This window comes from Procambarus clarkii, chromosome 48 (assembly GCF_040958095.1).
Source record: "Procambarus clarkii isolate CNS0578487 chromosome 48, FALCON_Pclarkii_2.0, whole genome shotgun sequence".
Classification (NCBI taxonomy): Eukaryota; Metazoa; Arthropoda; class Malacostraca; order Decapoda; family Cambaridae; genus Procambarus; species Procambarus clarkii.
In genome coordinates this window covers 30630087-30640935 of record NC_091197.1, presented here as the reverse complement: position 1 = coordinate 30640935, position 10849 = coordinate 30630087, and the positions used below count along the sequence as shown (strand labels likewise).

At 53.6% G+C, this 10849-nt stretch overlaps 1 long non-coding RNA gene across 1 annotated transcript in view; it reads right to left on the bottom strand.

The window, feature by feature from the left end:
- Nucleotides 1-514: 514 nt before the first annotated feature.
- The window catches only part of LOC138351066 (uncharacterized), a 155667-nt gene continuing 145332 nt past the window's right edge, over nucleotides 515-10849 (bottom strand). The window contains exon 3 of the long non-coding RNA XR_011222358.1: nucleotides 515-631. This is a non-coding gene — a long non-coding RNA (uncharacterized lncRNA). The remainder of the gene's footprint in view (nucleotides 632-10849) is intronic.

The following is a 10849-nucleotide window of genomic DNA, read 5'->3' as shown; positions in this document are numbered from 1 at the left end:
ACACCGCCTAGAAACACGGAACACCACCCAGAAACAAGGAACAGCACCCAGGAAAGGGAACACCACACAGGAACAAGGAACACCACACAGGAACACGAAACACCGCCCAGGAACACAATCCAGGAACACGGAACACCACCCAGGAACACCATCCAGGAACACGGAACACCACACAGGAACAAGGAGCACCATACAGGATCACGGAACACCGCCCAGAAACACAATCCAGGAACACGGAACACCACCCAGGAACACCATCCAGGAACACGGAACACCACACAGGAACAAGGAGCACCATACAGGATCACGGAACACCGCCCAGGAGCACGGAACACCACCCAGGAACACGGAACACCACTCAGGAACACGGAACACCACACAGGAACAAGGAACACCACCCAGGAACACGGAACACCACCCAGGAACACGGAACAACACCCAGGAACAAGGAACACCGGCCAGGAGCACGGAACACCACACAGGAACAAGGAACACAGTGAGAGGAGGAAGTAACTCACCTTAAAAATAGCTTGCAGTGTACGACGTTGTAAGTCCGTGAAAACCAGGCGAGGCTTCTTGGGCGCAGGCTGCTGCTCGGGGTGGCTTTGCTGGTCCTCTTTCCTTTTGCAGGCTGTGGGGGGAGAGAGAGAGAGGGGGTTAGTGTGGGCGGCTGTGGGCGGGCTGTGGGGGAGTGTGGGCGGCTGTGGGGAGGGGTTAGTGTGGGCGGCTGTGGGGGGAGAGAGAGAGGGTTAGTGTGGGCGGCTGTGGGTGAGCTGTGGGCGGGCTGTGGGCGGGCTGTGGGGGAGTGTGGGCGACTGTGGGCGGGCTGTGGGGGGAGAGAGAGAGGGGGTTAGTGTGGGCGGCTGTGGGCGGCTGTGGGGGAGTGTGGGCGGGCTGTGGGGGAGTGTGGGCGGCTGTGGGGGAGTGTGGGCGGGCTGTGGGGGAGTGTGGGCGGCTGTGGGGAGTGTGGGCGGCTGTGGGGGAGTGTGGGCGGCTGTGGGCGGCTGTGGGGAGGGGTTAGTGTGGGCGGGCAGCGCCAGGTCCACCGCCGGCCGGATAAAATGCATTTGTTAATCACATTAGTAGGTGGCAGACCATTAATGAGATATGATATAAGAACCATTATTATTCCGGCCCTACGGGAGGTGGGGGGCGGGGGGCGGGGGGCCGGGTGGAGGGGTGGGGTAGGGGCAGAGGGGAGGGGGTGGGGTTGGGGCAAGTGGATGGGGAGGGGAAGGGGGAGGGGAAGGGGGAGGGGAAGGGGGAGGGGAAGGGGGAGGGACGGGGGGAGAACTAATGTATACAAGAGGAATTATCAATAATTTAATGAGAGGTTCGGTCTTACCTGCACCCACCCACTTTATACACCTGCACCCACCCAGCTTACACACCTGCACCCACCCAGCTTACACACCTGCACCCACCCAGCTTACACACCTGCACCCACCCAGCTTACACACCTGCACCCACCCAGCTTACACACCTGCACCCACCCAGCTTACACACCTGCACCCACCCAGCTTACACACCTGCACCCACCCAGCTTACACACCTGCACCCACCCAGCTTACACACCTGCACCCACCCAGCTTACACACCTGCACCCACCCACTTTATACACCCGCACCCACCCAGCTTACACACCTGCACCCACCCAGCTTACACACCTGCACCCACCCAGCTTACACACCTGCACCCACCCAGCTTACACACCTGCACCCACCCAGCTTACACACCTGCACCCACCCAGCTTACACACCTGCACCCACCCAGCTTACACACCTGCACCCACCCAGCTTACACACCTGCACCCACCCAGCTTACACACCTGCACCCACCCAGCTTACACACCTGCACCCACCCAGCTTACACACCTGCACCCACCCAGCTTACACACCTGCACCCACCCAGCTTACACACCTGCACCCACCCACTTTATACATCCGCACCCACCCAGCTTACACACCTGCACCCACCCACTTTATACATCCGCACCCACCCACCTTACACACCTGCACCCACCCACTTTATACACCCGAACCCACCCACCTTACACACCCGCACCTACCCACTTTATACACCCGCACCCACCCACCTTACACACCTGCACCCACCCACCTTACATACCTGCACCCACCCACCTAACACTCCTGGCATTGAACGCACATAGTAGTGACACCCAGAAAATAGTCAGTGATATTCGAATGAATGTTTTAGCTGCCAAAGAAAAGAGATTTGAAATTAAATTCCTATGGATACCATCACATGTTGGCATCTGAAGGCATGACACTGTTGATATGCTTGCTAAGTCAGCCTGCAGAAAACCAGTGGTAGAAATTGATATGGGTGTTACATTAGCAGTGACAAAGAGAATACTTAAACAAATATCTAATGAAAATCTCACCGACCTAACAAATTCTCAAAGACCTGAAAGTTGTAGCATTAAATATTATGATATTGTTGTTGTTGTTTAAGATTTGCTACTTGGAACAAAATGTTCCAAGTAGCACGGGCTATGGTGAGCCCGTCATTATATTATGATAGATATCGTGAGGAGACATTCACATATGGGACTAATAGAACAAGAACCCGGCAATGTGATGTTATAGTGGCCAGAATACGCCTGGGATATAGACGTATCTGGCAGCTCTCTCAGACCCCAAATGTCGAGTACACCTTGTGTGTCAACTTTTTGAGTGTCGAGTACACCTTGTGTCAACTTTGTGAGTGTCGAGTACACCTTGTGTGTCAACTTTGTGAGTGTCGAGTACACCGTGTGTGTCAACTTTGTGAGTGTCGAGTACACCTTGTGTGTCAACTTTGTGAGTGTCGAGTACACCATGTGTGTCAACTTTGTGAGTGTCGAGTACACCTTGTGTGTCAACTGTGTGAGTGTCGAGTACACCATGTGTGTCAACTTTGTGAGTGTCGAGTACACCATGTGTGTCAACTTTGTGAGTGTCGAGTACACCTTGTGTCAACTTTGTGAGTGTCGAGTACACAATGTGTCAACTTTGTGAAAGAGAAAACATACACTCTCTTGAACATTATATTGTAGCATGTCCCATACTGACTGACTTTCGCCCTCCTGGGCTAAGGTATGCTGAACTCTGTAGTTACTATATGAGTACTGGAACACTTGATGATATATTGGACTTGTATCCAAGGTTGACCATGTAATATATCAATCATACAATGTATATATATATGATGTAACTATATAACCTGAGCTTGTAAAAGCTTCTTAATACCCTTCAGTGGTTAAGATATATATATATATATATATATATATATATATATATATATATATATATATATATATATATATATATATATATATATATATATATATATATATATACATATATATTTATATATGCCACCCACCACTACCACCCACCACTACCACCCACCACCCACCACTACCACCCACCACTACCACCCACCACCACCACCCACCACTACCACCCACCACTACCACCCCAACACTACCACCCAACACTACCACCCACCACTACCACCCACCACTACCACCCACCACTACCACCCACCACTACCACCCACCACCCACCACTACCACCCACCACTACCACCCACCACTACCACCCACCACTACCACCCACCACTACCACCCACCACTACCACCCACCACTACCACCCACCACTACCACCCAACACTACCACCCAACACTACCACCCACCACTACCACCCACCACTACCACCCACCACTACCACCCACCACTACCACCCACCACTACCACCCACCACTACCACCCAACACTACCACCCACCACTACCACCCACCACCCACCACTACCACCCACCACTACCACCCACCACTACCACCCACCACTACCACCCACCACTACCACCCAACACTACCACCCAACACTACCACCCACCACTACCACCCACCACTACCACCCACCACTACCACCCACCACTACCACCCACCACTACCACCCAACACTACCACCCACCACTACCACCCACCACCCACCACTACCACCCACCACTACCACCCACCACTACCACCCACCACTACCACCCACCACTACCACCCACCACTACCACCCACCACTACCACCCACCACTACCACCCAACACTACCACCCACCACTACCACCCACCACCCACCACTACCACCCACCACTACCACCCACCACTACCACCCACCACTACCACCCACCACTACCACCCAACACTACCACCCAACACTACCACCCACCACTACCACCCACCACTACCACCCACCACTACCACCCACCACTACCACCCACCACTACCACCCAACACTACCACCCACCACTACCACCCACCACCCACCACTACCACCCACCACTACCACCCACCACTACCACCCACCACTACCACCCACCACTACCACCCACCACTACCACCCAACACTACCACCCAACACTACCACCCACCACTACCACCCACCACTACCACCCACCACTACCACCCACCACTACCACCCACCACTACCACCCAACACTACCACCCAACACTACCACCCACCACTACCACCCACCACTACCAGCCACCACTACCACCCACCACTACCACCCACCACTACCACCCACCACTACCACCCACCACTACCACCCACCACTACCACCCACCACTACCACCCAACACTACCACCCACCACTACCACCCACCACCCACCACTACCACCCACCACTACCACCCACCACTACCACCCACCACTACCACCCACCACTACCACCCACCACTACCACCCAACACTACCACCCAACACTACCACCCACCACTACCACCCACCACTACCACCCGCCACTACCACCCGCCACTACCACCCGCCACTACCACCCGCCACTACCACCCGCCACTACCACCCGCCACTACCAGCCACCACTACCACCCACCACTACCACCCACCACTACCACCCACCACTACCACCCACCACTACCACCCACCACTACCACCCACCACTACCACCCAACACTACCACCCACCACTACCACCCACCACTACCACCCACCACTACCACCCACCACTACCACCCACCACTACCACCCACCACTACCACCCACCACTACCACCCACCACTACCACCCAACACTACCACCCACCACTACCACCCACCACTACCACCCACCACTACCACCCAACACTACCACCCACCACTACCACCCACCACTACCACCCACCACTACCACCCAACACTACCACCCACCACTACCACCCACCACTACCACCCAACACTACCACCCACCACTACCACCCACCACTACCACCCACCACTACCACCCAACACTACCACCCACCACTACCACCCAACACTACCACCCACCACTACCACCCACCACTACCACCCACCACTACCACCCACCACTACCACCCAACACTACCACCCACCACTACCACCCACCACTACCACCCACCACTACCACCCACCACTACCACCCACCACTACCACCCAACACTACCACCCAACACTACCACCCACCACTACCACCCAACACTACCACCCACCACTACCACCCACCACTACCACCCACCACTACCACCCAACACTACCACCCACCACTACCACCCACCACTACCACCCACCACTACCACCCACCACTACCACCCACCACTACCACCCACCACTACCACCCACCACTACCACCCAACACTACCACCCACCACTACCACCCAACACTACCACCCACCACTACCACCCACCACTACCACCCACCACTACCACCCACCACTACCACCCACCACTACCACCCAACACTACCACCCAACACTACCACCCACCACTACCACCCAACACTACCACCCACCACTACCACCCACCACTACCACCCACCACTACCACCCAACACTACCACCCACCACTACCACCCACCACTACCACCCCCCACTACCACCCACCACTACCACCCACCACTACCACCCACCACTACCACCCACCACTACCACCCACCACTACCACCCACCACTACCACCCAACACTACCAGCCACCACTACCAGCCACCACTACCACCCAACACTACCACCCACCACTACCACCCAACACTACCACCCAACACTACCAGCCAACACTACCAGCCAACACTACCACCCACCACTACCACCCAACACTACCACCCACCACTACCACCCACCACTACCACCCAACACTACCACCCACCACTACCACCCAACACTACCACCCACCACTACCACCCACCACTACCACCCAACACTACCACCCAACACTACCACCCAACACTACCACCCACCACTACCACCCAACACTACCACCCAACACTACCACCCACCACTACCACCCACCACTACCACCCAACACTACCACCCACCACTACCACCCACCACTACCACCCAACACTACCACCCACCACTACCACCCACCACTACCACCCAACACTACCACCCACCACTACCACCCACCACTACCACCCAACACTACCACCCACCACTACCACCCACCACTACCACCCACCACTACCACCCACCACTACCACCCACCACTACCACCCACCACTACCACCCACCACTACCACCCACCACTACCACCCACCACTACCACCCACCACTACCACCCACCACTACCACCCACCACTACCACCCACCACTACCACCCACCACTACCACCCAACACTACCACCCACCACTACCACCCAACACTACCACCCACCACTACCACCCAACACTACCACCCACCACTACCACCCAACACTACCACCCACCACTACCACCCAACACTACCACCCACCACTACCACCCAACACTACCACCCACCACTACCACCCACCACTACCACCCACCACTACCACCCAACACTACCACCCGCCACTACCACCCACCACTACCACCCACCACTACCACCCACCACTACCACCCACCACTACCACCCACCACTACCACCCACCACTACCACCCACCACTACCACCCACCACTACCACCCAACACTACCACCCACCACTACCACCCACCACTACCACCCACCACTACCACCCACCACTACCACCCAACACTACCACCCACCACTACCACCCAACACTACCACCCACCACTACCACCCAACACTACCACCCACCACTACCACCCACCACTACCACCCACCACTACCACCCACCACTACCACCCACCACTACCACCCACCACTACCACCCAACACTACCACCCACCACTACCACCCACCACTACCACCCACCACTACCACCCAACACTACCACCCACCACTACCACCCAACACTACCACCCAACACTACCACCCACCACTACCACCCACCACTACCACCCACCACTACCACCCACCACTACCACCCAACACTACCACCCACCACTACCACCCACCACTACCACCCACCACTACCACCCAACACTACCACCCACCACTACCACCCACCACTACCACCCAACACTACCACCCACCACTACCACCCACCACTACCACCCACCACTACCACCCACCACTACCACCCAACACTACCACCCACCACTACCACCCACCACTACCACCCACCACTACCACCCAACACTACCACCCACCACTACCATCGGCAGCGTTGCAACACAACAATTCTTAATAGAATATTAACCAAGAGAGATATTGCAAAAGGGGGGGAGAGGGGGGGGAGAGGGGGGTGAGAGGGGGGGGTGAGAGGGGGGTGAGAGGGGGGGGGAGAGGGGGGGGGAGAGGGGGGGAGAGGGGGGGGAGAGGGGGGGGGTAAATCGACACAAAAATTGCAAATCCCCCTCCCCCCTCCCCCCCATAAAAAAAAAAACAGAGAGAGGGTGTTCGAAGCCGCTGAACAATTAGTGGAGAGAGGCCGAAGCCGCCGCCACCGCTGTCTTCAGACGCCGTCATTGTTTTCAGGGTGTGAAAAGCCTGGTGTTGGGGCTCTGAATACACCCCCCCCCCCCCAGCCCCATCCCCCCTCCCCCCCCATCATTTTTTCCACCCCCATTCACCCATTTTCCAATCACTGTGGATAACACAAAGCCAAAACAGACCTGAAGATACAAAAGCTAGCCGGGGCAGGAGTGGAAAAAAGTGGAAAATATGAGATGATGAGGAGGTGTGTGTGTGTGTTGAGGTGTGAGGGGCGGTATCCTCTGCCTCACGCCTCACACCTCACAACAATGACCAGAAGGCTTCTCCTCTACTCTTCATTATTTCTCCCCACCTTACATGAGGCCTCGCTTTTACGATGTGGGGGGGGGGGGGAGGTTGGGGAGTGGAGGGGTGGTGGTGGTGGTGGTAGTGGTGGTGATGGTAGAGGTGGTAGTGGTGGTGGTGGTGGTGGTGGTGGTGGTGATGGCGGTGGTAGAGGTGGTAGTGGTGGTGGTGGTGGTGGTTGTGGTGCCGTAACACCATAAATGTTTGCATTTAATACCTTCACCATACAAGCAGAGGGCGCACCTAGGTGATTGTGTGCCCAAGCGGTTCTGCTCCAACACAATACAAGCTACACACCTCAGAGGAGCTAATGACCTCATGTTGGAGGAGGTGAGGTGGTGTCAGTTGACCTTGACCTATACTAAGGTGATTGTTGCAGAAGGTTGGCCGTGACAGCCCATCAGACACGCCACTATCTGGGTGCCTTGCACTTATTATCATGTGTTCTGATTTTCAATATCTGATTATGAATTAATCTGGATTGTGGTAACGTCAAGGAAATGTACTAAAGCTTCTACTCTCTCTTTCTTCCTCTACCTCTCTCTATCCCATCTTCTTCCTCCCTTTATCCCATCTTCTATCTCTCCTCTACACTCTCTCTTACCCCTCATTCTCTTCCTCTTCCATTCCACCTCACTCTTGGAATGAGGTGGAATGGCTGGTCGTAGTGGCCATAATTCAAAAGAGTAGTGTGTGTCAGGGTCACATTCAGACCCCCACCATCATTTTGCCCTTGGCTGTCGGCTAACCCTGTAAATATTTTGAATGGAAAAAAAGCGTATTCAAATCAATGACTTTTTTCTTATAACAATATGGAATGATGCCGGTAAAACTGACAGAATATTTACGATATTCATATTTCGGCCGCAGCCCGAGAAAACGCATAAGTTAAACACAGCTCCCACTCCTTCCGCAGCTTCCCCATATAAAGCCTCACACCTTTAGTAAAGAGGAAAAGCAGAGACGTAACTATTAAACAAAAAGAGAAAAATACAAACTTTTATTTAATATACAATATTATTTAGAATTTCGGGTAAATAAAAATAAGTGATGTGAGTATTACAAGTTGAGCCGTACTCCCATATTAACATAACTTCACTACTGTCTCCTCCTCCACTGAGAGCTGCATCACACTGCACTGGCGCTCAACCGACCCAAAGCTACAAAACAAAGGGGTAACTATTAAATTATAAAAGAAAACGGATCACATTTTTCAGAGACAAGGAGAGACAGATAGATAACACGAGGCAGAAACAAACAGTAGACAGATGGATATCTATAGATAGATGGACACATGAGAGACAGACAGACCCGGGCAACGCCAAGGACCCCTGCTGTGGTATACAGGAGGTTAATAGCATAGAGTCATAGACCAGTGGAACAATGAAATCACATAGTTAGTACTTAAGTACTTACTATTAAATCAAGACCTCGTGGTTGATAAAGATGTTTACAGAAGAGATGCTATACGGCCCACTGAGGCCAACAAGGGAATTGCAAGCACAGCCATTCATACGACACACACATCTGAACAACCTCAGAAGAAAAGTCACCTTGCCCCGTAAATCATCATTTAGAAATACTATGTAATCAATATAATGTTATCCCTATTTGGATGTTAATTTAGTTATATAAGAGGCAGTCAAAAATAAAATAAGAAATTGCGAGTAGAAATTTGTTGCTAATATCCGGTTAGACAGCTCGAGCCGGATTCAAGGCCCACGAACGCAAGGCGAACGCTCCTCAAGCCACAGTCTGTATAAACATTGTCGAGTGCACAATAGCTAGTATTTCACCGAACGTTTGGAGGCAAACAACTAATTATATCGTAACAACTACTTCCTGGTTGTCGGTATTAATGCATAGAGCGTAAATCAGCAAGTGGAAGACTGTTGTGATAAGTAAATAGAGACGTAATAGGAACATATACCACTGGAACAATGGTCTATGGTATAGACCTTACTTTGCAGGGATGCTTATCAGTGACTCTGGTCTGTAGTGCATCTTCCCTATGTCATTTCTTGTAAATTTGTTCCACATTTGCTCTCTTCCATCAGTTGGGCAGTTCTCCCCTTGTGATTCATTAAGAGATGAGTGCCAGAGGTACGCTGAGGGCCTGCGTCGCTTCTCTTAACATCCACGGTGATACGTTGGCTGGTGCATCAGCCTCATCCAGTTATGTTAGTTGTTTCCTTACTTCCCCTGGAGTATACCCAGAGCATACCTGGAGCATACCCGGAGCATACCCGGAGCATACCTGGAGCATACCCAGAGCATACCCGGAGCATACCCGGAGCATACCCGGAGCATAACTGGAGCATACCTGGAGCATACCCGGAGCATAACTGGAGCATACCTGGAGCATACCCGGAGCATAACTGGAGCATACCCGGAGCATAACTGGAGCATACCTGGAGCATACCCGGAGCATAACTGGAGCATACCTGGAGCATACCCGGAGCATAACTGGAGCATACCCGGAGCATACCCGGAGCATACCTGGAGAGGGTTTAGAGAGTTCTTCAACTCCCCCAAGCCCTGCCTGGGGCCAGGCTCGACTTGTGATAACTTGGTCCAACAGGCTGTTCTACACCTGTGCTACACCTATGTTACACCTGTGCTACACCTGTACTACACCTGTGCTACACCTGTGCTACCATACTATTCAGCAGTGTGTCATCACGGGGTGCCAGTACCTT